General features: G+C 42.8%; 1 long non-coding RNA gene across 3 annotated transcripts in view; it reads right to left on the reverse strand.

Moving 5' to 3' along the window:
• LOC141754321 (uncharacterized) overlaps positions 1 to 27,265 on the reverse strand; it is a 77,356-nt gene that overhangs the window by 38,298 nt on the left and 11,793 nt on the right. For all 3 annotated transcript variants that reach the window (XR_012590598.1, XR_012590599.1, XR_012590600.1), the window contains exon 2: positions 26,835 to 26,897. This is a non-coding gene — a long non-coding RNA (uncharacterized LOC141754321). The remainder of the gene's footprint in view (positions 1 to 26,834; positions 26,898 to 27,265) is intronic.

Genomic DNA, 27,265 nt, shown 5'->3' on the forward strand with positions numbered 1-27,265 from the left:
GTGATTAAAAATAAATGTCATAATACTGTGTGAATATGTTAACTATTTATTTATTTATATTTTTTTTTAGCTCTGGAGCATTTGAGAACAACGTTTGTTAAATTGATACAGAGATGAAGCAGCTCCCCAGCATGACGTACATTAGAGGAAGCAGTGACAATTAACTAGATATGCTCATCAGACCAATCAGACAGTCGCACAAAGATATTTTATTCAATTTCTCTGTGCAGAAATGAACCAATTTTCCACAGAAATGTGCATGTCGGAAAAAAGAAACTCACTTTGTAAGCAGTTTGTAATGAGCGGGACTCTCGGATTGACAGATACCGTCTCCTACCGTACTCATCTAGCTTAGATTATCCTGCCGGGCCTGAAATAGCAACAGTACCTGGAGTTTGATTATAATTAATTCAGTTTAATTTCCTCTGCCATAACTCAAACATTCATATCCGCACATGAATTATTGGGTTTGAATATATCTGAACTTGCATCACCAGGAAAAGGCTGGAAGATGGACTTGAAATTTTAAGCAGGGCTCAATATTTGAACAGTGCGTTCCAGGAAACCGCATAGAAACTGTATTGACTTCCATCACTTGTGTTTCACTTTAGCTCTCAGAGAATATTGAGCGTATTGAAACAACATCAGCCAGTCTCCAAGGCACAAAAGCGGTGTATAAGAAATGGAAAAGGCTGCAATTATGGGCTGAGAGGGAGATTGATGAGAGGGATTCAGAGATGACAAAGCTGAATGGAAACAAAGTCTGACGTTAGCCCTTTGATTGATGGCAGAGAGAATTGTCCAGTTACATGTCTACAATATACTTAAAGGAGCTATAATTTGTTATAATTCATTCAAATAAGCTCCAAAATTGTATGGGTTTTTCCTTGGCCCATGCTACACCCTTCCACCAAGTTTCGTGAAAATGGGGCAAGCAGTTTTTCCATATTCCTGCTGACAGACAAACAAACCAACAAACCAAACTAAAAACATGACCTCCATGACTCTACTGTTCCTCTGAGCTCTTTAGAGCTTTATAGCGGTTTACGGCTCATTGTTTTGGTTTTCCAGCCTGTAACGTTTACTATTTTGGTTTACTCTCACCGCTCAAGGTCAACAGTGAGTTTTTGTAATTTTCCAAACAGTTATGAGTTATATGTTTCTCTTCCCTGTTTACCTTTTCTACAGAACAAGTGGACAAGCTAGCAACGAAAACTAGCCTATTGTCTGCGTCAATCCCGTGATCCTCACCATACAGGTTGGGAGTCTCCCGAACCCATGACGGCTAACGGCAGACAAAGTTAGCGGCTAGCTGGCTAACATTGAGTATTTAAGCAGCTAAAGATATTTCCCTTAGGAGTTGGTGGAGACCAAAATTGAGCTAAAAGGAGAGAGAATATTGGACTTGCATTCATCAGAAACATCACTTCAAATCAGGGTCTGAAATGAGCACCCGCCACCCGCCAAATGCGGGTGAATTGTAAAAATGGTCAGACCATCCGCCACTTTGGCAGACAAGGAAAATGCTAGGGATGAACCGGTTCCTAGATGTCTGATTCCTTGGCATTGCAATCCTCAGCTTCAGCTTTTGGCCAGAAACTTGAATAAATCCAGTTGTTTGAAGGAGACGTTTTCACAGAAATATAAAATAGATATTAGAGAGGGAATTATAACTTGTGTAACTACCTAACACTAGCTCCAAGCACCTGATGATACATGATTAAAACTACTATTGCCAAGATTTGTTTTTAATCAAAGCAAATATTTAAATAAAAATACAATCATTTATTTCCTAATTATTTAAATTGTCTGTTTTTATGCTAATAACTACTGTAGATGACAATAACAAAGTACAGTACAGTACTGTGTACAGTATCCTACTCCTGAAAATTAGGGTTCCCCCAGAAGCTATGCTGTAATTCGAACACTGGAATTGAATGTTCTTTTGTGTAAAATATATTGAACATTGAATGACATCAGATCTAAAATGTTATTCCTTCATTTAGCGCATAGATTTCAAAAGTAGCTGATAAAATTTCTGAGTGGCAGACAAAGAATATACTGGCCTGCCACGGTGGACGGCAGTGAAAGAGGTTAATTTCAGACCCTGCTCCAAATAAATGCTAATGTTGTATTAGCTGGATGTATAAATCAGCAACTGTTTGTTAACAAGTTTTTGATGAAAAAACTTAAAATGTGGTTGTGCTCACAGCTTGTTTACGCTGCCCCCAAGTAACCCAAAAAATCAGTTATTGCAGGTTTAAATTTGAATGCAGAAGTCAGGAGTTTTTGGGCACAGCTGTTGGATTCAGGCTGAGAGTGAGGCCTTAGCAACAACCCCCGAAATAGGGACATCAAGGTGACAGTAATCAATGCATACATTGTAGAAAACCTGAGAGAGGAAATTTGGCAGGTGAGGAGACAGGACAACAGACCGGGAATGGAAATGAGAGACGGTGAAAGTGGAGGCAGAATAAGAAATGCAAAAAGAAAGAGAGAAAGAAAGTGGACGACAGGACAAGAGATAGCAGAGACGCTTATGTGACAGAATCAGCAGGCGTTTTATACAACTGGAGAAAGAAAAGTCTTTTAAATAGCTGAAATGTTCTAATATATATATACATGTGTGTGTGTGAGAGACAGAGAGTACTAGTGTGTGTGTGTGACCTCGTCTGGGTGTGTGTGTAAGAAAGCTGTCAACTACTCCAGGCGAGAGAGTTCCAGCAGTGTGTCAACCTAATGGGCAGAAACTGGGGCATAGTGAATTATTCAACAGCTTTTTAGGGGGAGAGGAGACGCTTCCAATATCTTCCCTTAGGAAAAACGTAAAGACCCAGCTCTCATAATACAGACACATCCACGCACACTGAACAGCATGTGTGCCGAACAACTATGCCATCAGTTCGGTCTCTGCCAACAGGTCCTAAACTCCTAAACTAATGTTCTAAAAACAAACAGAGCAGCAGCTAGCTCAAACCCACTGAGACTCTCTCCATGTTACTTAAAGGAAAACAACAAGCTGTTGAGCTATTGGTCCATTAGTCACTTACTTATGCCTCATTTCCACTCAGTGGGTAACTCCAGGGTCTGAAAAGTGAAGCTGATGCGGAAGTGGCTTAAATCTGCATTCTTTCTAATAGCCAGCAGGGGGCGACTCCTCTGGTTGCAAAAATAAGTCAGATTGTATAGAAGTCTATGAGAAAATGAGCCTACTTCTCACTTGATTTATTACCTCAGTAAACATTGTAAACATGAGTTTATGGTCTCAATCATTAGTTTCATGTCTTCCTTCAATACAGCATGATGTTCATTTAGTAAATTATGGTCCCGTTTAGAGTCAAATAGACCATAAAGCAGGGAATGCTTTAGGGCGTAGCTACCTTGTGAATGACAGGTTGCTACCACGGCGTTGTCCGGTCTGGGATTTGTCTGTGTTTTCGTCTTACAGCTTTAACCCTTTCACCGTGTGTTTTCAGTTCTTGAAAGTCGACTGGAAACGTCTTATTCAGCGTTCGGTTGTACTTGGCTCCACCCTCTTGTGTCACTTCTGGTTGCAAAAAAACAACATATGGACGGCCAAAAACCAAGATGGCGAAGGCCAAACTGTCGAACTCGAGGCTTCAAAACGGCAGTCCACAAACCAATGGGTGACGTCACGATGACTACCCCCACTTCTTATGTTTCCACTGCGTGGTTCGGCTCAACTCGACTCTTGGTATCAGGTGCTTTTCCTCTATTTTGTTTTCCACTGCAGATACCCGCTAGCTTGTTACCTTGAGTACTTGTTAAGGCTGGCCCACACTTAAAGATTTTTCAAATCTTACAGATGTTGTAAATGTGGGAGACCCCACACATTACGACATGCTATGTTAAATTTAATAGTTTTGTTCCTACAGTGTGTGTTGAGCAACGATTTGGCCAAAACACTACACACTAACAGATCCCATTCATCAACAACAAGAGTCCCGCCTACAAAAACGGAAATATCACAATCAAATGTGACCTTAGTGTAAACAAACATGGCGGATGAGAGGCAGCAAGAATTACCAATGTTAGTTCTTGCACTACTTTGTACTGAAAATTCACGAAGGATGGATGGATGAAGTCATAGCGACATGTTAAATAAACACTTGTGTTGTTGCTGCAAATTAACAAGTTGGTCTTCCACTTCTGATCTCCATCTTACTACGACTTTATGCTTTGAGTTTTACATTAGCTCATGCATTAGCCGCGGCCGCCAAGACGGCGGTTGTTGTCCTCCCATTTCAGTCAGCTTGGTTCTCAATTGGCTATCGTTCTTTCCTACGTGACTGCGTCATCGGCTGTCTTCGGGGTTCCCCACACACAACAGGATATCCTATCGTATACATAACATGTTTAATATTTACGATTTGAGATCCGTGCGGCCAGGATTGACTTCCAAGCTGATCTGGGGATGTAAAAAAACACTCTTAACATACGTCACACCACAGGAATATCTGGAAATATAATCTTTAGAGCCATCAAAAAATCTGGGCTTTGCTGACGGCCCAAAATTGGCTTGATTCTTGTGTAGTGTGTACCCGGCATTACTGTTGGCGGCTGTTGGAGGCTTATTACAGCAGGGTCAAATGGGTTTGGCAGAAAATCTGAAAAAAGCATCACAGGCTGAATGGACTGACGCTGACAGAAAGGGCACAACAAAGAGCATTTAGCACCAAGATGGCGACAAACTAAAAAAAGATTCTGCAGGTCACCACTTAAAAAACCCTCTAACATGGACAAACCATCCATTCGAAAGTGTTTCTCTCCTTTTTGTCCCTGAACTCTCGGCTACCAAAGAGTCAAACCTTATGTAACACATGACATTTACAGCAAGGTCCGGTTCCCCGTCTACCTGTCTGCCACTCTCTCCCCCCTCAAACCCTCCTCTCTCCCCTCCCGCTTCCCTCTCTATCCGATCTGACTCACTGACATTTAATTAGTTGGTGAGTGGAGGACGTCTCACCTCATCAGCCCTGTAGTGCTGCTGACCTTTTCCGACTGGGTCACTCATCTGCCATTAGAGCACCACCCCCCAACACTCCCTCATCATCCTCTCGGTACTAACAAAGAATACTTCAGTGCGATGTTGAAATGAGCCAGCTGGTGATCTGGCAATTGACAGTGAGGTGGAGCTTTCGTTTGCATAAATGAGATGAAGTCACATGGACATGTTTGATGATTTCTGATGCAGCCAGCCAGCCAGCCAGCCAGCCCGTGTGTGTGTGTGTGTGTGTGTGTGTGTGTGTGTTTTCACATTGATGTGTGTTTGATGATTTGGTGAAAGTTGTTTGTGTGTGTGAAGAAGCTTCCTTTCACTCGGTTGCATCACTCTAATCAGCCATCATAAGAGGAGACTAACAACAGCTATCCTTTCATCTCTGGTCAGTGAAAAATGGACTTTGCAATGCACATGCACATAGAAGGCTACACACACACCTGCACAAAGCCAATCAGAAGTTTCCACTTCTGTCCCCCCCTCACCTCCCACCTCCCCCCTCCCCTTCACATCTCCTCTCCACTCCTCGGCGCTGTGACATATCACCCAGCAACATCAGCTGCCAGACACCTCCTATCAGGATCGGTTTGGAGGCCTTTTAATCCGCCCTCTAAAGAAGTCTTTCCTGTCAAAGGAGGGAAACGTGACCCCAATACCAAAGGAAGGAGGAAGGAGGGGAGGTGGTAGTGGAGGGATCCGGGGTGAGCGCCTGGCAGAGCGAGCTACCCAACTGGCCCCGCATGCCGGTGTTGGGCTGCAGCCCAGACTGTTTTTTTTCTCAGGCCAGAAAGGTTGGAAAACATCATCCGCATAGACAGAGAGGAGACGGTTGCACAGGGTTGTGGATCAGTAGACAGAGAAGTTATGGAGGAAGATGTGGTAAAGAATGCAGAAAACCAGCAGAATATAGAGTGAGGAGAATATTAATGTAAAAAGTCATCTTTATAATCTTTTTATGATTGACCTATAACATATTTTGTAATATGTTTGAGTAGCATTCTGCTGCTTGGAAGACCATTCAAATTTTAGCTTGCTCTCAGTCATAAGCATCCTAAAGTCTGGCTGTAGTACTACAAAGTTGTGAATTGGTTTCCCAAGAGTTCATGGTTATCTTCATTAAGCCTGCATTACTTCATTTTTTGGCCACTTAATTTTGAAAACTATGACGAAATATGTTCGTCAACAAGCTTTATTTCCATGACAAGACGATGGTGCTCAGTCCGTCTCGTCCTTCTTGTCTCTGACCTCAGTCCTGACATTTATTCTACTTTATTACACGGCTTTGTTGAATACTTGATACTGATTGGTCAATCACGGCGTTCTATGGTCTGTTATTTCTTTATGGCAGACCGTTGCTATGTATAACAGATTGTTGCTATGGGCGCAGTTCAGTTGTCAGACTCTGGTGGATAATTTTTGTGTCAAATTGTTAATTTCGTAAGTAAGTAACCGTGTAATAAGCGGGATAATGTACAGCTAGCGGGTCATTGTTGTGAAATAAACCCCTTCAGGGCGATGCAAGGCTCCGCAACGGGGTGCGGCGTCACCCTGTCGGGGTTTATTTCACAACACTGACCGGCTCGCTGTACATTATCCCTTACATAATGCATAGAGTTGCCAATTTGCAGGTCGGGTTCAGCTGGTTGATAATTTTATATTTTTGCACATTGGGCAACCGGATTGGCTCTTATAACAGGCTGGTTGGGTGCAACTGAACCATGCATCAGTTATGAGCACAGTCAGGAGGACTCAGAGTAACTGCAAAGCTGCATTCAATCATTCAACCTGTGTTTTTCATCAGATAATAATAAGAGCAAATCTTATGTAAAATAAGTTTGACTAAAATTATTGGTTTGGCTAGACTACATTTACTGAAATGTTCAATAAAATCTGATGAATAAAAAAGGACATTTTAATAAAAAATTAACTGACAAAATTAGGAGAGAAAACATTTTGACTAAAAGTAATAACTAACATATAATGACTTTTCAGCAACTAAAATTGGACAGCAACGTTTTGAGTTGTCGTCGACCAAAACTAGACTTAAACTAAGGATAAAAATGACTAAAATGTGACTAAAACTAATAAACATTTTCGTCTAAAGAGTAAGACCAAGACTAGATCTAAAATAGCTGCCAAAATGAACACTGCTTGAGGGCAGTGTAACAGGCCGTAAACACAAAATTTATATATTATTGCCATACGGTTATACATAGCTAACTTGTTTGCAAGCAGTATCTTATTTACACATCAAGCACTCAGAGCAACATTAGCATTCATTTGGAGTTGTGTGTTTGTCCAGCTTTAAGCTCTGTTTTGTTCTCCTCCACTAACTCGTGAGGGAAATATCAGGCTAGTTAGCTGCTAAATATGTTCACCAGCTAGTAGCTAAATATGTCAGTTTGCAAAGTGTTGCTGGGCACGTAGTGTACAGTGTGGTTTTTTCAGAGCTTCAAAAAGCGTTGGCTGAAAATCATGTTGTGAGCAGTAAGAGTGAATCAAAACAGTGAAGCTGTTGGCCAGAAAACCAAAATAATGAGTTAAGAGACGCTAAAACTCTCTGTAAAGCTGAGGGGAACTGTGGGTGATAATTCACTGTGGGTTCGTCACTACAAGCAGCTTCTTTCACATTATTACACGTAGTAATTTCATTGATTGTTAATATGCAAGTATTGATTAGAGCAGCTTTAACTGAGTGGAATATGGAACAAATACAGGCATTCGTGTACCACAAAGCTGCATCCACCAGAGTGATGAGCTCATGTCAGCAACAGAAAAAAAAACTCACCTGCTCATTCTGTTCTGCTTTACTCATAGAAAACATTTCCAGACACATGGCCCTCTGTGGCACATAGCTTGACAGCCCTGAAATGGAGAAGGAGGTGCTGAGAGCCATCATTATTGTCCTGCCATCATCATGTCACTGGCATGATGTTTGTCGATGTGTCATCTCTCTTCCCACCTTCGCCATCCTTCTGTGGCCAGAGGCTGGGACACTACAATACATCATCTCCTTGGCCTCCTGGTTTGCTATTATTCTCTCAAAAGCCAGAGCACTCTACAGCATTTGTGTCCAACTATGTGCCACGGATGGTCAAGAGACTGTAGCTTTTTATTCCAGCCAGTGGCTCTGGCTGCTGTTCCAGCCAGAGATGCTGAAATAATCAGCAAAATCACCTGGTGCAGTCTTTGGAAGGAAACGCTGCAGACTCTTGGCCCTTCCAGGGGCTTGTTTGCCCACCACTCCACATGATGTCCAACATACTCTGTAATCACAGTGAAACCACCAACTACACAGTCATAAAAACTGCTTCTCAAGCTTCCATTTGGAGACAAAAAAACATGACACCTCAGCCAAGCTGCCAACTAATGTGTGTAAACAACTACAGCAAGAAGTGTCACTGATCCCTTTGATTTCAGACCGTCTGGGACCCCTGTAGAGTCCAAACCAGATAAATGCAACCAGGGCAGAGCAGCTCAGGGCTACACCACAGCCTTTTTCACAACAGATGACACCATTAGGTCAGAGCAGACTGCCTTTCCATCACTCCTCCATCCCCCTTGGTCCAGTCAGTTTCAGACAAGGCTGTTAGACAGACGTGTCAAGCCCCTCAGTGCCTCATTTAGCAGCTTAGTTCAGGAGTGAGCTCGGCCAATGAACAATCTGTCACCACTGTAAATATGCCATCATGCTGGAAGAACCACCACTTAAAGCATTAGAAGTAAAAAGTCACCCTGGGTGCCACAACATTTATCTGAGTCAAATATCCCAAAAAGAGAAATGGTACGTGCATCATTTTGACTATAAACAATGCAAGATGCAGTGAACTCTAGCACTCACACCAAATGCTGGTTGGCCAGTTTGAAGCAAGAGCATGACAGTGAAGAAATAATGCAGTTTACAATGTTAATTGTAGCAGATTTACAACTCTTTTTTTGTAATTTAAAACCATAGGTCCTTATTTTATACAGACAGGTAGGCTTCTCGTTTTTAGTCGGCACCTAGGGCTGGGTATCGATAGCCTACTCACTACCTTAAAGGTATCGACTAAAACAAATAACCCCAGTACCAAGTACTATCAAAATTTCTCCAGACAATTGATACCTACAATTGATCCTTTTTGTGCCCAGATGGAGAAAAAAAATTACTATTTGTATGGTTTTGCTCACAGCCAATCACCGCAAGCGTTCTTGGTTTTAATGCAGTGTGTGATTGTCCCACTACAACCCATACACACGGGTTTGAACAAGGAGATGTCTGAGCTGGCGGCTCTGCTTACAATGCCGCTAACAATTGCAACAGTACTGACAATGCTAACAGATTTAATCTTGGGGAGGAACCAGAGGGTGGGTGACACGCTTCCATGACAATGCAGTCCCGCGACTGTGGGTTGGGGGACAGAGTTAACAGCGGCAACTGCTGTATGAGCACTGTGCAGTGCGCTGGGGATTAGCTAGGATCGTGTCTAAAAGGGCCCTGCAAGATGCGAAATCTGATCTGAGTTCAAAAACGTGCAAAAACTCTTGCCAGACTCGCTACCCGACAACATATCCTAACCTTAACCAGTTAAGGTCAATGCCTAACCTTAACTATTCAAGGTCAATGCCTAACCTTAACAATCAAAGCAAGAGTTTGCCTAGTTGGCTGGTTTCCTTCTAGACACTACCATTAGCTAGCCAGTGGGACACACACACAGCTTCCATTCACATGATGGATATTGAATGAATAATGATGATGACGCATTTTAGGCTTTTCATGTGTCATTTGTACGTCACGCGACAAAACTACAGTAACATGTCATGGTTGGGCTTGAAATAAGTACGCAAACTCAGTAAAATACGTATGGAAACAACGCAACATAAGTATAGAAAACACGTCACAAATGTCACTAAAAAACATGTTTAACGTAACTTACATGTGACAAACGTCACTAACGTTACTTACAAAACAAAACACCGGTCTCGAACACCGGTGTCAAGGTTGAAAGTCCTGTGTTTGTTGGACCTATCCACCTCCCCACCTACTCACCATAAGCAGTCTTTCTTGCTTTTTATCCTACGTCACTAGCTCTGACCATAGCATATTTACACGGATGCGTATACACTGAATTCAATGCAGACTGCATGGCGTACAAATGTCATGCCAAAAGCAAGAAAGGCGTTCTTATTGCACGCTAAATGCCTTGTGCATTATCGTGTCATTCATACACCCTTTCGTGCCATTCCTTACACTTTGGTCTTGTATTTTTGGTTTTAGATATTTATATATAGAGTACTTCTCTCTCTATAGTCCCATGCCCACCGCCTCTGGAGAAATCCAAAGCTTGACAGATCTGCTGTGCCTAGTTGCTTAGCTATGATTGGACAATCTCTGTCCATGGGAGGGTTTAGCACACAGTCAATTGTTGTTGATTTCCATGTCGAGCAATGAATGTCTTGTGAGTAAATCCAGGGTAAATTCCATCCTGCTGCTATCTGAACATACAGTCACCGCCTAGTGTAACAAATCCAAAGAATGCCTTTGAGCTGAAAAATATTTTTCAAACCACACGTCTGCACCGCTCAAGTGTCCTTGAGCAAATCAAAGAATCCCTACCTGCTCCAGGGATGCTCTTCTATAACTGGCCCTGACCTCTAATCTCTGAGAGGCGAGGGGAAAGAGAATTTCCCCAGGGATCAACAAAGTATTACATTATTATTATGCTGGCCCTCCCCAAAAAAAACAATTTGGTGGATGGAGCTTCAGATCAGCAGAGATTTCAAAAATCTCCCTGTTTACCTTTAGCAATAGATAAAGAGCATAGCCAAAGGGGCCACACTAAGATGTTAAGGTTTTAAAACTCTTTCCGACTGAGCCCACGGAAAGAATGATAAATGAAGGACTTTATTATAATCTGCTTCTAGTTGTTTCACTCTTAAGCGCTGTATCACACTTTTAGAAACTAAATTCCACACAGTTTTCACATAACAGACCATTTATGAGTCTGTTATAATAGAAAAGCTATAAGAGTTGAAGAATTTGTCTATTTGTACTACACAATTTACTGCTAGTATTCCTGGGCAATTGTAAATTTTTTTGCAATCAAAATAAGGAGACTTTTTCTAAGGCTGTACATTTGAAGTGCAGAAACCCATCATTTCCGAAACAAAGCTCGAGCCTTTCATAATCTGAGCGGCAGGCGAGTGGAGTGGTGCGTAGGCCATCCTTTAATCAGATGGCGCGAGTTCAAGCCCATGTGACAACAAACAGTCGCCCTGCTCGAGTGTCCTTGATAAGACACAGCACTGAGGGTAACGTTGAGTGGCTGACCCTGACCCTCAGAGAAAGGAAAAAATTAAAAGTCTCTGCTTATTATTGGTAGTATTATAAATTGTCTACCCCAAAGTACAATGCCATAAAAAGCTAAATCAGTAAATCCAAAGACAAAGTACCTTGAATACACCCAAGTCCTTAAATCAACCAGCTTTTGCCCGTAGTTATTACACCACATTGATTCTCCATAGTATTTCTGCAGCACTCTGCTTTTTGGACAGAACATTTGGCACCGCTCTTCAGTGCATTCATTTCTGCTTGTTTAGCTCATGTGCCTTTGGATTTGCTTTTGTTTTATTTACATTGGCACTGCTGGCAGTAGAAGACAATTAATCATCCACTTTGCTGTTACAATTTGGATCTTATACCTTAAAAAGCTATTCTCCTCAGGGATTATTTGGCTCATTATGTTCCCAGTTTCAAACTTTTTATGAAATAATGTAGTTCCTGCATGTATAGCCTATAGGGCCAAAAGGATGTTGCCACCCTGAGAAACATTAATATACTTGAAGCCTAGTATTCTTAATAATATCGTCCATATTAGACAATTTTGGTCTGGGGGTTGGGGTGGCGAATGGGCACATACTGTATAGCACATCTAACACAGGCGACTGTCGCGATGCGGTGAATACAGGTAACAGGGATAGGACCCAAAAGCAGATGAAGGCAGGAAGGCTGGATCAGTTGAGTGATTTATTGAAGGTCTTGGCTGTCAGACAGACAGGCATAGGTCAGGTAAAGGGGCAGAGTAAGAGAAGCTCCAAAGCATAAAACATATGCTACGCTCAGAGCTAGTGACGTAGAATAAAAAGTGAGAAAGACTACTTATGGTGGATGGGAGGGGAGGTGGATGGGCCCAACAAACACACGACTTTCAACCAGGAGACCGGTGTTTGTGCCCCAAAGTGTTGAGTTGTTTTGAAGTTCTGTTGGTGACGTATTTTCCTTTCTTACGTTATGTAGTTTAGGTATTTTATTTAGTTTACGTACTCATTTTAAGCTCAACCATGATTTTTTTCCTAAAGCCAACTAATTGGCTTTGTTGCCTAAATCTAACTGCGGCTGTTACCTTTTATTTTGTTGCCTAAACATAAACGCAACCGTTTCGCGGTAACTACATGGTGTTAAATAACATGCGAAAAGCCTAAATTGTGTTATCATGACACGCGGATATGTTGTGCTATTTATACACCTTCCCATGAGATCGGGTCGGTCACAGACCTGCAATTAATATCTGTGTTTTCATTAACCGTAGCCACAATCTTTCCCTAACTTTAACTTATCTTTAAGCCTAATGCAAACCATACCTTAACCATAATAAATTTGCCATAACCATTACCTTTCCAATTCTGTAGTTGTTGTGTAAATGTTTGGGATAAATTGTAAACCAGGATTATCGCCTGTCCTGACCTCAATTATGCTTTTGCTGCTGAATGGGATCTAATCCCTGCAGCAAGGTTCCAAAAATGTTGTGGGAAGCCTGAAAACCAGAAAAGTGGAGGCTGTTAGCAGTGTCTGAGGTTTGGGTATGAAATGTTCAATAGTCATGTTGGTGTCCGCATACTTTTGACCATATTGTGTATCATTAAACAAAAGAAGAAGAAGAACCTGACACATGTTTCTTTTCAAATGATTCCCGTCTCTGTTTCATCATCATTCCACTGGACGTGAAGAAAGATCATAAAAAAGGTTGAGGGAAATGACTCCTCATGTTGTGATTCTGCAACAGTTTCCTGTCTAATACAAAACCCATGTCACCCCTGCAAAACAACAGGAGCAGTTACCTCTCAGGCAAGCAAATTGTGCCGAGGTTATGACACTGAGTCGTGTGTGTGGTGGAGCAGATGCAGCCTCCTCCTGCATCCAAACCTGGGAGAGATAAACTCAATCCAGGTGTGAAAGTTGAGGATTTTTTGCAGCCCATTACCAAATCCCTCACCTCTCCGCAACTCCTCCATCTACAAAACCCAGCGAGAGAGAACAGGAGAGCTTCATTAGGCCTATCTAGAAGCATAAAGTTAACTAACCTCATGCGGGTACACATCAGCATTCTTCTTTATCTCTCTCCCCTGCACCCTCAAAGGAGCTCTCTCCGGTGACTCGCTGTTCCAGAGGATGCCTCCAAAATGGCGGCTCGGGGAGCGTCGCTATTCCCCAGGCTGCCGAGATGAGATGCGGGGCACTCTCTTGTGAGCGCGGCCCGGGAAGAGGAGGAGATACGCAGGAAGTTGTACGTATGTGTGTGTGTGTTTTTCTCCCCTCTTTTATTTTCTCCAGCTTTCTCTGATCTGATCTGATGTGAAATCACAAATTGGCCCCTAGCCGCTGCCCCCTGTGTACATAACAGAACTCATTAAAGAGAAGAGGGTTATTAAAAAGTGATGGAGCGAGGGAGGACTCTGACAAGAAAAACTGATTCTGTTTAATAAAAGAGACGGAAGAAGGAGAAGAGAAGAAGCTCCAGAAAGAAACTTGCTGTGGAAAAGAGGCTAGGCAATGAGGGAGCTGTGACGAGCGGCACTGCGTTTACTATTCACTTTCACGGATGGCTTGCTCAAATACTCCAGATTCTTCTGAGGCTTTGGACATGCTCAGATATTTATTTTCCAACAGATGATAACAGGGAATAGGACAACTTTTCCACTGGCTCTGTTTCTGTGCCCTACATACAGTATGGTCTAAGGCTGAGACAATACCATATGAAGGCAACAACTCAGCGGGCTGCAGAGCAAACTGTATGTTGCTTCTTGAATCCCAACAATCACCAAAAGCCCCTTAAGGTCCAGGCTAAAAATACACCACGTATTACTGTTCACTTAAGATAAAAGCATTTGTTAAATGACCGTATCATAACGTCGCCCTGCTCAGGGCAGTAGTTTTCCGTGGTGGGGGTTTGTGTGTAACAGCTGCAACTGATCTCTGGTATTCTGCTTCATGGATGTTCATCTATAATTCATCGGTTGTGACTGGGAACACACATGAAATGCGAGCAAAGTATCTCTTGGAGGTGAAGAGGGAAAGAGAGGTGGATGGTAAAAACTTAACGGGGTGCGAGAGGGCAGAGGAACGACCGGTGGAAAAGACAAAGAGAGGGGAGACGAGCAGGCAGCGACGACGTCTGGTAGGGGAGGGAGTGATGAGAGTTTCTTCCAGGTTGTTTGTTCTCCAGAGGCTACTGTGGATCCAGATGGACTGAGGCTGAGAGGGAACAGAATGTGCATCAATATTTACTCGCCTCCCCTCACTTCCCCCCCAGTCTTGGTGGGGGAAAAAAAGCAGAAAGCTGGGCAGGCACGTAGCCATGCAGACGTTACATGTAGATCTGCTCACGGGAGATTGCGCTTAATGCCGCGTAGAGGTCATCTTGGTCGTATACATTTGCATCCGTGTGAAAAAGAAACCTCAAATGTGAGAAATCATATGCAAAATGTATCCTTGTGTGATAATGCGAGCGAAAAAAGAAGGTGTGAGTGTGCTGCGCCTGCCTCTTTGTGTAAAAACAGAGAGAGGAAGGATGAGTCAGTGATGTCTGTCGCCGTTCTTCAACGAGTAACCGGCAAATAACTGAAGAGACTAAAAACCTGTGGCCTTCAGCGTCCCACCTGTGTGCCTCTGCGGAGACAAAACCACCTGCCCTATTCAACGTCCTCCCGAGGCCTCATTTATAAACATTACAAACACACAGAGAAGGTGTTGGAAAGTTGTGTATGCCACTCCCCAGGCAAATGTTAAGCTTTAGAAAAAACGGAGCTGGCAGGAGAACGTGTGCAGCTCTGCAGAAACTATGATGTATGGAAATCACAGCCGGATCAACCTGCAGGCACTGGGCCCGCATTAACACACCTTCCTCCGCTTCCCTGTGCCTTTTGTGCAAAGTCTTATGCTGGAACATTACATGGTTTAAAATTAGTTATTTGATCAAACACACTAATCTAACTAGAGACCGTCTTGAGATTGGATCACACCAGCCGCAATGACAAATCGGGTGTAAATGGCCCCATCACGACTTCCCACCCCCCTACTTGCTTGGATCACACCAGTGTGCAACTCCGGGGTCTGAAAAGTGAAGCCAATGCGGAAGTGCCTTAAACTTCTTTCTAACAGCCAGCAGGGGGCGACTCCTCTGGTTGCAAAATAAAGTCTGATTGTATAGAAATCTATGAGAAAATGAGCCTACTTCTCATTTGATTTATTACCTCAGTAAACATTGTAAACATGAGTTTATGGTCTCAATCGCTAGTTTCAAGTCTTGTTCAATACAACATGATGTTCATTTAGTAAATTATGGTCCCATTTAGAGTCAAATAGACCATAAAGCAGGGGATGCTTTAGGGCGTGGCTACCTTGTGATTGATAGGGTGCTACCACGGCATTGTCCGGTCTGGGAGTTGTCTTTGTTTTCGTCTTACAACTTTAACTCTTTCACAGTGTGTTTTCAGTTCATGAAAGTTAATTATAACCTTTTTGGTCGCCTAAAAATGTCTTATTCAGCGTTCAGTTGTACTTAGCTCAACCCTCTCGTGTCACTTCTGGTTACAAAAGACCAACATGGCGACAGACAAATACAAAGATGACGACGGCCAAAATGCCGAACTCAAGGCTCAAAATGGCAGTCCACAAACTAATGGGTGAGGTCACGGTGACTACGTCCACTTCTTATATACAGTCTATGGATCACAACCATTGTCAAACTCTGCTTTCTTTTTTGATCTCAACTACACGCCTGTAAAGTTTGGTGACGCCATGTCAAGCCAGGGGCGTAAAGTGGGCCTGTAAATCTGGGGGCGGGCAATGGCCCATTCGCCCCCCTTGCTTGGACCACGCCCATCTTTGAACTCGATCTTCATTTTGATCTCACCTACACACCTGTACATTTTCGAGACTACATCTTGACACGCAGTGACAGACAGGAGCACCGGAGAAAAGCGGTAAATACTGTGCTGTGGACGGGGCCGGCAGGAAAACGTTATTTTAGCCACCTAAAAGGAAGGCTCACTTTGCTCCCGTGCTGGTACTCCTGTCTGTTTCTCCAAACTGGGAGAGCGCCAAGCGTCATCTACTCTAAGTAATACACCTACTATGGATAAGTACCTCATACAACCCCACTTGAAAACACCCAAACTATTCCTTTAAGGCCCTTAACTTGTGAGTTGATATTGTGCTTTGAAAGTGCAGTGACACATTTTCAAATTGACTCATTCTGGGGCCACGGAGACAGTTGTCCACTTTCCCAGGTTGGTAATCTAACTTTGATGGCAATCAACATTTGGACACAGTAGCAAATGGTGACACAGATGGCTAATTTTTAAGATGTAATGCCCTCTCTTTACCAATTTGCCTTTTGAAACCTGTAGTGTGTACTTTGTGAGCTTTATGCACAAACTACATGGATGACCTGGTTCACCTGCAGTAGCTTTAATGCCATTCTCCTCTGCCTCTGAAAAGTAATATTTAAGTCACTGCTCATTGCACATATCTATAGACGGGTGTTAACACAATTTATTTTTAAAATATAAACCCTCCCAAAGGGGAAGCGTTTGCAGTAAAGCCAGCATAATGTTCAAATCATTTTATTTGAAAGCTAATATATTCTGCACATCCCACATGAATGAATTGTAATGAGCTAATTTGAGTATTATTGTGGATTACAGTCGGCGTTGGTTTACTGGGAGTGTGGGTTTGGGAATAGCCTGTAACCATATACAGTTTTTAATGTTTTTTTTCATAATTAAGTCAGACAGTTTGCATGTTTGTGCATTTATAGGACAAAGTATAGCATCCTCTGTCTGCCATTCATCCTAATTTTTGCACTGTTTTTATCCATTAGTGAATTCTTGCATGTAAAAGCACTTTGTTCTGAAAAGTGCTACACAAACAAAGTGTACTTTTGTTGCTCATTTATCTATCGTGTTCCCCAGTGAACCCTGCAAGTATATAGCCACAGGACGGATTTATAAAGAGACACTGTGCTCCAGTAGAAATCCAGAAAAGTCAGGGATCATGGCGAGTGGATCTAACTTCGTGATTTTTCAGCAGTTCTTAACAGTGTCAAGGCAACGGCTGCTCACTCAGGCGTCCCCTGAACAGGCATTGACAGAGGGACCCCGAGGACGAGGAGAGGAAGCTTTGACCGGGGAATGAACCTGGTCGCAGGTGCTCAACCGTTACACAGGCGGTCAATGAGCCGGAAAAGGGCAACGGGCAAATAAATACAATTAGCGCAAATTTGCTGTGACAATTAGCAGCGGTTTGCTTCAGATAACCTTTCCCTGCATCCTCACAGATCCCCTCCTTCATCTATTTTTCTGCCTCGCTGACTGCTTTTACACTGCACGCTTGTGAATACTGTATATTTATCTTCAAAGATCTTGTCAGCTTCATGACTTTCTATGCAATGTAGATATACAAAGCCAAGGTCAGGCTGCGGTGGCTGACAGCAGGGCGATGAATAGGAATAAACAGGGACGGGTTGGGTTACCTCTGCGTCTCCTGTGGCTGCTTGTAGCATCGCCGCCGCCGTGTCCGTCTTTGTCTCATCTGCTCCACTTCCTTTGGTTTTGAAGGGCACGTCTGCTTGCATGTCAGAGATTAGAGGTGTGTGTGTATGTGTGTGTCTTTGTGTCTTGATGTCTTTGTCCTGGAGGCGGAGGGTGGCGGAGTCATGCGGACTTCAACTCTGGGTGTGTGTGCACTGTGTGTGAAGTGGAGACAAGGAGAGAATAGAGGCACTCGTCTGTATAATGGAGTAAGAACTCCGCCAGCTTCGAGGAGCCTCTGTCTGCAGCAGCACTATAAACACACACACACACACACACACACACACACACACACACACACACGCTCGTTCCTGGCCCACAGACCTAAACCGGACCAGCTGTAATTTGTCATTTGGCTGCAAACTGGGCCGTCAGCGCTGGGTTACTTTTAGCTTCCGGCTCGATGGTAATCCCTCCCTTTGAAGGCCGGCCAATCCAATCCCATGGCTGACACCGCCAGAGAGGACTACACCATTGTGACCTTTATGGCGCACCAGCTAATCTTTCCTCAACGAGAGAGAGAGAGAGAGAGAAACTGGCAACGAGTTCAACAAGCTTACTTGTCCTCCATAACTCCTTTCTCCCCATCCTCTGTTCTTTTCACTGCAGAAACACGCAAAGCCTTTTTCTCATCATGCACTGTCTACTCGCTAGAAAAATGGAGGAAAAAGTCACACACCCCTCTGAGTCACTTGACATTTAGCAAATCCTCATGTTTCTGCCTCTGGCTCTGTGTTCTGGGTGCGTAGAGGTGGCGTGCGCTCGCGTCCCTGGCAGCATTTGGCACATTTACGGACGTCATTTAAGGCTTTTTCACACCTAGTTGGTTCAAATCACTTATCTTCTGTGGGTGGTTTCACCTTTAATGTGGCTGCTCGGGCCTTGTGAGAACACGGGAATAGGACAGAGATCTCGTTCAGAGGGAGGCTCCGAGAGCCGATCATGTGATATGTATGTGTATATATACATATGGTGACAAATTGAAAGAATCGTATGATATCTTAGGAAAAAGTTATTCCTCCTTTTTCGTGTGTTTTCCTACGAATGTCCAGCAACGTGTGTCAATTTCTGCTCATTATATGCTTACAGTCTTTTCAAAATAAACTCCCGTCTTCACAGGAAAAAAACTTCCTTAGGTTTAGGCAACAAAACTACTTAGTTAGGAAAAGATCGTGGTTTGGCTTAAAATAACTACGGAAGTGGCGCTACTCAAGTACGTAACATACGTGACAAATAAATCAACGTTGACGTCAGGTTTAACACAGGACGTAAACGCCGGTCTCCTGGGCGAAAGCCTGTTATTTTTTAACCAACCCATTGACCCCGACCACCTCCCTACGTGGCGTTCGGTGCTCTTTATTTCATGGTTCCCAATTACGTGAATTACACACAAATTGATTTTGTGGGATATACACGAATGACAGTTCATTACTTTTCGTAGGTATAGTTATGAACAGTGTATGAGAACAGCCTACTGAGTACCACACAGTGGATAACAAGTAGACTACTGTATTATGAGAGTCACATCACGAGAAAAGCCCCGAAACCTGCAGAAATGTACATTCTAGTTCCTGTACCAAAACAGAAATGGACATCCATCGAACTAACAGTTTGCCTTGCTAATTTAATTTGCACGGAAAAAGCAAGAAACAGAAAAAAAATATGAAATGCGAAAGTTATTAACTGCAAATCGGGAACAAAGATCACATCAAAAACAACTTCTTGTACCTACCTGTACAACCCTGTCTCCTACAAAATGATGTTCTCATACAACTAAACTGCATTCGCAATTATGTTTCGAGGGAAACGTATTTCTCCCGCATTACTTTTGACTTAAACTTTTACTTTTAAACAGTTTTAAATACTTGGTTAAGGTTGTAAATAAAAACACAACAAAACTACTTGGTTAGGTTTAGTAAAAAAACACGATTGAATTATGTGAATACAGGGACACAAACAGCGGTCTCCTGGGCGAAAGTTGGTGTTGTTTGACTCATTCACCACTCCGACCTCCTCTGTATGCGGAGTTCCAACACTTTCTCACCCCAACTCGTCACATACCGCCTCTTTGTTAGGATTAGGCAACAAAACCACTATAGTTAGGTTTAGGACAGAACTACATGATGGGGCTTAAAACTACTACATTTGTAAAGTGAAAATGACACTGAACAACAGTGAAAATGAACGTTGTGAACATGGGACAATGAACAGCTGATTGTAACATGACACGAACAGCGGCCTCCTGGATAAAAAAAAACCCTGTATTTGTTGTTGTGTGTGTCTTTCCGCTCTTTAAACTGCGTCACTACAGTCACTCCTGGTGCACTTTCTATGAGCATTTACTGTTGCCGCGGATGTGTTTACATTGTAGTTACTGGAGCGGCCGGTGCGTTTCGTTGAACGCCGATGGCCGTGACAAAGCCTCGGTATTTGACGCCCTGGGAATGACAAGGGGCTGGGAGTTCCCCAGACTATCATACAAACGTATTTGTGATATGTAAAAAACAAACATAATCCGTGACAAGATACTTTTCCCTCGAAATGTAATTCACAATGCGGTTTCGTTGTATGGGAAAGTCATTTTTAGAAGACCGGTCTGTTCCTATAAAGTTGTGTCTAACCACTTTCTCTCCAGTTTGTCCTCTCGACCCTCCCCCCCCCCCCCCCCCTTGTCTCTCATTACAGAAACCACAGGGGACCGATGAAACCATAAAGCCTCATCGAGACATGCCCCTTGACGTGTTCCTTGCTACGATACCTCCTGGCCCACCATCTATCCATTTGACCCTCTGTTCCTCCACTTCCTGCTCAAAACCATCTTGTATGTATGTGTCTCCTTGGAATTGAAAGGTCAGTTAAGCCAAAAGTCCTTCCTTTCAATTTTTTAGCACTGATGGAAAATAACTTTAATTGCAATCCAATCACTCGAAAGCAATAAAAAACAATTTCGGCCCAAACAAACCGTCTGTGGGCCGGAAGATGCCCCGACAAGTGACGCTAAAAACAAAACGGCTATTTGCGGCTATAGCATCAATAAACACGAGCTCAAAGTGCCTCTCTCACTAAGTGGCATTTCATTTTGTTTTTAATTTGGTCCGCCAGCCCTCCCGCCATCGTTTCATCTCTTTTGTTCCTGCCAGACCAGGCTGAAAGGGGGTGTGGGCTCAACATGAGCTCGCATCAGCGGGCTACCTCCAATCTCCCGCCATTTGCCAGCATGGTACCAATCAACACTTTACACACTATCCCGCCGAGAAGCAACCGACTCTGAAGGAGACAGAAGGGGACCTGGTGTGATGGAGATATAGAGTGCGTGAACGACAAGAAAGAGAGAAGAAGGCGAGAGAGACGGAAATAGAGGCAGAGAATGAGGCAGCTTCTTGTTGAGCATCCTAAATTTACCCCGGCGCTGAGGCTCCCTGTCGTTTTCAACTCTTGCTCTCTCAAGAGAACTGTGCCTCTGCCGAGCCCCGACACACACACACACACACACACACACACACACACACACACACACACACACACACACACTCAAAGGTACAGTAAAATCTTTGATATTACTGCAGCTTCCTAAACAGCCTCCAAGATTACACTCAAATTTGAATATAAGTACGAATTTCGAGGATGTCTCCAGTATAACAATTGCTTTAGCTCTTAATACGTTTTTAAAATGATACCTGTGAATATAACAGAAACAGTCAAATTACACCCTCGTGGATATTTATCTTTTTTTTCCAATAACAGTTTCTGTACTTTCATATATTTCCCCAATTTATCATACTGTGTCCTTGCTGCCTAACCCCTCTCCTCACAAGAGTACTATTGATCCGAGCCGCAGTGATAAATGCAATCTTTTATCAAATGGCCAAATTTTACAAATGAGGGTGTAAATGGCCGTGTAGGTCTGGCCGGCCTTTAGGTGCAGAAAAGAAAAATCATTTTAATGAGTTGCATGAATCATGTATTTACATTGTGGTGTTTTAGTGGTGTGTATCTCCCTCTCGGATGATTCAATATGTATTTATACAGCATGTGGTCTCACAATCCAGTGCAACAAAACAATAAACTGTGATGCACTGCTTATTTGTCTCAATATTTTTACAGGAAGAAATCTACATTTTGGGAAAAGCCCTACACACGTTTCTTGTCGAGAGTTAAACGACAAAATTGATATCGCTCTCATGTCTGTGCGATAAATATGAATCTACAACTACAATACTGCTAGCTTAGTGTAACAACTGGAAGCAGCTAGCAAACAGGTTGTGGTTTTACAGGGGGTTATGTGTCAGACTATTTTTAGACAACCTCCGTGTCTGAGAAGTGAAGCCAATGCAGAAGTGCTTTAAACTTGCATTCTTTCTAACAGCCAGCAGGGGGCGACTCCTCTGGTTGCAAAAAGAAGTCTGATTGTATAGAAGTCTATGAGAAAATGAGCCTACTTCACTAGTTTCAAGTCTTCTTCAATACAGCATGATGTTCATTTAGTAAATTATGGTCCCATTTAGAGTTTTTTTTATCTTTGGACAGAGCCAGGCTAGCTGTTTCCCATCTGTATGCTAAGCTAAGCTAACCATACCCTGGCTGTAGCTTCATATTTAATACACCGATATGAGAGTGGTGTCTTGTCGCTTTAACACTCGATATGAAAGCAAATAAACATATTTACCAAAAATGTTAGATTAGTCTTTTAATAATAAAAGTGTGACTAAAAATACTACTGGCGTGTGCGTGTAAATAAAACAGCACACAGGTGAACTGTTGACAGTTAGCCGCCTTCAACCAGGTGGAGGGCCAGTTAGAAGTAGCATGAGATGCTAATGCTAACGTCGTTGAGAAATTTGGTCAGCTCTGTGGTTCTGTATCGATGTAGCCAAATCTCTGACTCTTTGTCTCAGTTTTCCAAAATGTATTGGTTAATCTTTGCACCTCAATGGCATATCCAAGGGGTTTTTTTTCTTTGGGTTTTCTTACAAATGAATTAGGGCTGCTATAATTTTGACAGATATTGCAATTGCAATTTGCAATATTAGAGGGATTTTACATCATTATTCTCATTTTCATTGAAGAACATATTAAAAGGATTATGGTGTGATTTTTGTGTCTGTATATGATCTGTATGTGATATGATATGATCTGTAGGCCAGGACATCTCTGCAGCACGACAATATTTAATTAAAAATGGCATTTTGACACACTTTAACAAATATTGTGATTTGAAAATTGCAGTAGGTCATATTGATAAAATTTTTATACATTTTTTAGCCCTAAAATGAATGCTAATGAGTAAGAGATTCTTCTGCCGACAGAATTAGGCTGAATAAGAAGTGCTCAATAACGTCAAGTGCTGACATTATTTAAAAAATAAGACATAAATAAACATAACACTCAAGGTAAAAAGGCAAGAAAAAGCAAATGGCATTCATGAGACAGCCGAGGAAAGAATAGAGTCAGAGTTGCAATGAGTAAGTGAAATAGACAGTGGGGAAAAATAGACTTGCTGAAGTAGAGTTAAGTGAAAAAGTCGACACATGGGAAGCGAAACAGAGAGGCAGAGATATTGGATCAGGCAAATATTGAGCAAGAGCAATGGCAGAGACAAAGCGAGGAGGTGAGAAAGAGATCAACAGAGTGAGGAGACGAAAAGCGTAATGACAAGGGTAGATATGTTCACGGTTCTCGCTGCCTGTTCCCGTTTCCCCTCCGGCTGCCATGACAGCGAGCACCAGCGGCGGTGGAAGGTCCAGAGCAGGAGGCCCGGCCGGGACAAAAAGCATTTGGTCATTTCACAGAGCGCTGCAGCCCACCAAAACAATGTTGAAGCAATCAGAGCTAATTGCGCACTAATGACTCCCCTTCCACTTTCCCTCTCTAATTGGCTGGCGCCATCTGCGCACACACATGCACACTGGAATGCATCCCGCGTACACACACAGCTCCTGTTCTCACAACGCAAGCATCCACAACAGGCATCAATTAAACTCTCAAAAACAACACACAGGTTTAGATATTGAGAAAAGAACATTTCAGCCAAGTAGAGGGTGATTCTCTGACCGTGTGCTCGGACACCCATGGGGGGCATTTACAGTTTACTCTGCCGGTGAAACCTTTAGCATGTTTGCATTGATTTTTGCCTTCGGAGCAGAGCGGTTAAAATAACGGTGCAATCATTTGTTGCAATAAATGGATAACAGGAGGAGTGTTTTCGTGACTTGAACACAATTCGCCCCGACGAGCCTGTGATTGCAGCCCGCTGATGGATCTCCTTATCACACGCTCCATTTTGCCTCCCCCTCCTCTCCCACCTGGCACGTGAATGCCGTTTCATCCTCAGGAATATAGCTTGTCATTGCTGTCATCTCTGCGGCGCCTTTCCCATGCATCAGGTTTCCTCCCTGCAGTTCTTTGTTATCACTTAGCAGGAAATCTTTCTTGGCTGCGCAGTGTGGAAACCATCACCGCAGGCAAAAAAAGGTGAAATGGGTACAGCAGGGGGAAAGTGCTTCAAGTGCAGCGGTTGCCATGGAAACCACCTTTACCCAGGTTCTCCTCGTTTTCGCTCACCTTCCAGGATTCGAACGGCTTGCCGGCTTAATTGACAGCTGCGGAAACGCACACCAAACTCGCACACACGGTCCTGGAAAATGATTAAATCCGTTGCCCACCTGCTTGTTTACACTCTGGCGACCGATTCCTCTCTGTTTCCTGTTTACTGAGACATCGTTCATGCTACCATCTGTCCATTTTTTTTCCTGTTTGTAGTGAAAACATAATTTGTTCAGAGCAGGTAGAGCACTTTACTTTTGCATAACTGTTTCACACAACAATGGGATGCTTTGCTTTTGCTCGGCAACGCACACGGCGAGCCGACTGCAACTCTGTCCACACAGTGAGGCTTTTCTCCTGTTTGACTGTGTTCTTGTTGTTGTGTGTGCTTCCACTTGTTTACCAGCAAATAAATGTGTGTCTGTCTAAATGCATGTGTGTTTGTCTGTGCAGCTGTGTGTGTGTGTGTCTTCAGGGCTAAACAGAGGCGTATTAAAGGTGATGACACCACCTTGGAGAAAGCCCGAGGCTCCTGGTGAACTGGACTGCTGCTGTAACTATAACTGAGAGACACCCCAGAAAACACACCCTCTGTTCACAGACACACATACTCTGAGAGATCCCATCGATGCCCTGGAAGGTGCAGCTCTATTTGAACACCCGCGTTTGTATTTCTTCCCAAACACGAACGCTCCAGCTTGATTCTAACACCACAAAACCACATTTGTGTGAGCTGACGCAAAGACGTGCAAGATAACTGAATTTATAACACTTCACACTTGTCAGCTCCGTAAAACAAAGTGTCCAGATGCGAGCTCGGAGTAATGACACTCCGTCAGAGCGGTGCTATGATACCCAGCTTTGAGGCGTTTTTCACATCCCATATGGCAAAACTGAAAATAGCCTTTTTTAATTTAAACTCGTTCCTGAGGAACATGTTTAATTTGATGTTGTCTCAAATCTTACTTTGAGCATCTGTCCTTGGTTTGAAGGAGATAGTTGAACTAGAACTAGAACTTCCGTTTGTAGTCTAACATAATTCACCGAGTCAAACTGATAGTAGGTGAGGTGTTTACCCGCGCTTTATTTACACTCTGCATCGCTGGTTACATCATATTACTCTCGGAGTCCAGGGTCAAGCTGTATCACTTCACAGGAAGCGGTGAGCAACTGTGTTTGTGAGTGTTTCATCACAGCAGGGCTGAGTGGAACTTCATTTCTGGTTCAATTAGCTGATTCAACACAATCTCATGGGAAGGCGTATAAATAGCACGACATTACACGTGTCATGAATATGCATTTTAGCGTTTCGTGTGTCATTTGTATGCCTCATTTGCATTATTTTTACACCACACAACAAAACTATGGTAACGTCCGCAGTTAGGTTTAGGCAACAAAACCACTTAGTTAGGTTTAGGAAAAACATCATGGTTGGGCTTAAAATAAGTAAGCAAAAGACGTATGAAACAACGTAATAGAAGTATGGAAAACACGTCACTGTCTGTGTTTGTTTGACCCATCCACCTCCCCTCCCACCTGCCGTAAGCAGTCTTACTCACTTTTTATTCTACGTCACTAGCTCTGAGCGTAGCATATTTACGTGGATGCGTTTACATTGCAGTCAGTACAGACTACGTGGCGTACACAGGACACTCCAAAAGCAAGAACACCGTTCTTACTGCACACTAAATGCATTGTGCATTATCGTGTCATTCATGCACCTTTTCGTTTAGTTACAGACCTTAGTTGATCAGTGATCTGTACGGATCCCCTCCCACCGTTCAGTACGCAAGTGAACAGTGGATTGATTACATAGCTTAACCATCATATTGTGAAATAAAGTTTTACTGCTAACCCTTGTTGGATGATATTCAGTAAAAATATGGAATCGGGAGATCTGTATTAGCGCTTTCTAGTCGCCGATCCCTGACGATGGATATTGGGCGAAGGTAAATTAAAACATTATCATGATGTGTTCAAATGTAATCTTGTAAAATGTAGTTTTTGGGGAGAAAATTGAATAAAAACAGTTGTTTGAAGGAAATGTTTTCACAGTAATAAAATATACATAATAGAGAGGGAATAATGACCTGTTTAACTTCCTAACACTAGCTCTGAGCAGCTTGTAATACATTATTAAAACTACTAATGCCAAGATTTTTTTAGCAGTAAAAATACAATCTTTTATTTCCTAATCATTTTAACTGTGTGTTTTTATGCAAATGACCATTATAGATGACTATAACAAAGTAAAAGGATCCATCTAGCTATTCAGGGTCGCGGGGGGGGTACTAGATCCGATCCCAGCTGACATTGGGCGAAGGCGAGGTACACCCTGGACAAGTCGCCAGCCTATCACAGGGCTGACACATAGAGACAGACAACCATTCACGCTCACATTAGAGTCAACAATTAACCTAACCTGCATGTCTTTGGACGTTCTCCTCGTGTCAGCGTGGGTTTTCACCGGCCCCCTCCCACAGTCCTAAGTAAAAAGGATAACATTTAAATTTGAAAACAACATTTAAATTAAAACACAACAACAAAAACTATCTGTATATCGGCCGACATGGCTCATTGACGATCGGCAATCTGTATCTCTCTTAAAGTTATATTTGCTACCTTTTTTTTTTTGCTGATCCGATACGTAACTCAAAACTGTGATACAATCTGAACCATGAGTTTTGTGATGTTGCACCCCTACTAGCTCTGAGCGTAGCATATGTACGCGGATCTTTTTACATAGCAGTCAATGCAGACTACATGGCGTACAAATGACATGCCAAAAGCAAGAACACCGTTCGTATTGCACGATAAATGATGTCATTCATAACGCCATTTAGTGCAACTGGA

Source organism: Sebastes fasciatus, chromosome 17 (assembly GCF_043250625.1).
Source record: "Sebastes fasciatus isolate fSebFas1 chromosome 17, fSebFas1.pri, whole genome shotgun sequence".
NCBI lineage: Eukaryota > Metazoa > Chordata > Actinopteri > Perciformes > Sebastidae > Sebastes > Sebastes fasciatus.